General features: G+C 26.7%; 1 protein-coding gene across 1 annotated transcript in view; it reads left to right on the top strand.

Annotated features, from left to right (window-relative positions):
* The window catches only part of LOC108557969 (chymotrypsin-1-like), an 11,550-nt gene that overhangs the window by 920 nt on the left and 9,324 nt on the right, over positions 1–1,306 (top strand). The gene's annotated exons all lie outside the window — the stretch shown is intronic.

Below are 1,306 nucleotides of genomic sequence, written 5' to 3'. Positions count from 1 at the left end.
GTAAAGTGTGAATTAAGGTAAGTAAAGTAGTGTATACTGAATCTATATGAAAATTCATTAATTCTTCGGTATTACTTTATTTATTTTTTTATCAGAATGACTACCATATTTATATCGGTTCCATGATCAAACAGAACGTGACATATCAGGACAGGATAAAACAGAAGGTAATTTAAGAGAACAGGACAAAACAGAATTGTACTAAAACAGGACAGTATTAAAACAGAATTTTAATCAATATTTTTTCCGATGTTCTGTTTTATGATGATCTCTTTTAGTACTATTCTGTTTTATCACTGTTCGTTTTTTTGCTATTCTGTTATTATGCTGTTCTGTTTTATCCTGTCCTGATATATCATTTTCTGTGCTGGAGAAATCTGTTCGGTCCGGTCACCATTTATATCATTGGTAGTAAATGTATTAAATATAGTGACATTAATAATTTAAGTTGGTCAATATGTCAAAACAACTTTTTTTTTTAATTTGTCATATGAAGTGCTGTGAGCTTAGTTATGTGAAAATAACATAATACTTCCTATATGTTTATTATTTATAAAAATATACATTTTATAATAAGCGATAAGGTCTTAAAAATTTAAATATTTCAACATATTTTAGACCTAAGTTGCTGTCATTCTTCATTGTTTCTATAAGGTATGTTTGTATTTGACAGAAAATAAAAAGCTAAATAATCTCCTACAATTCGTCATAACAACCCATAACTACCAACATCGAATTATTGACATTGAATAATACTAAAAAATCGTTTATTGGATATAGTGTGGTGCGTACATTATTATTACATTAGAAATTGGAATGTATTAAAAATGCAATTACTTAGTTATAATTATTTTTAAAATAATCAATTTGGATACATGCAATAAAAACCATTAATTATAACCCCCAAAAAACAATATAATATTAATCATCCTATTCATAGAAACTTTATGAATTTAGAAACAAAGTTATTCACTAATTTATTTAATAAGATAATTAAGATTATTAATTTAGAAACAAAGTTATACACTAATTTATTCAGCAAGGCAATTAACGTAAATAATTGAATAGAAATCTCTTCATTTATTCATTATATATGCAATTAAATTCGTTACGTTCTCATCCTGAAAGTAAAAAAAAAGAAGTAGAAGAGAACCCTTTCAAGAGTCGAGCTAATAAAATTACGTTTTATTTTATTCCTCGCATAATTTTGCATATTAATAAGCGTGACTTTTGTGCCGGAATGGCGTGGATTTATATTATGCCATTTCGGTTAATTCCCCAAACCTCGGGAATGTCCGACTTAGTT

This window comes from Nicrophorus vespilloides, unplaced genomic scaffold (genome assembly GCF_001412225.1).
Source record: "Nicrophorus vespilloides isolate i.1.1-1 unplaced genomic scaffold, Nicve_v1.0, whole genome shotgun sequence".
Taxonomy (NCBI): Eukaryota; Metazoa; Arthropoda; class Insecta; order Coleoptera; family Silphidae; genus Nicrophorus; species Nicrophorus vespilloides.
The sequence above is the reverse complement of the archived record's forward strand: the minus strand, read 5'-3'. Positions and strand labels throughout refer to the sequence as shown.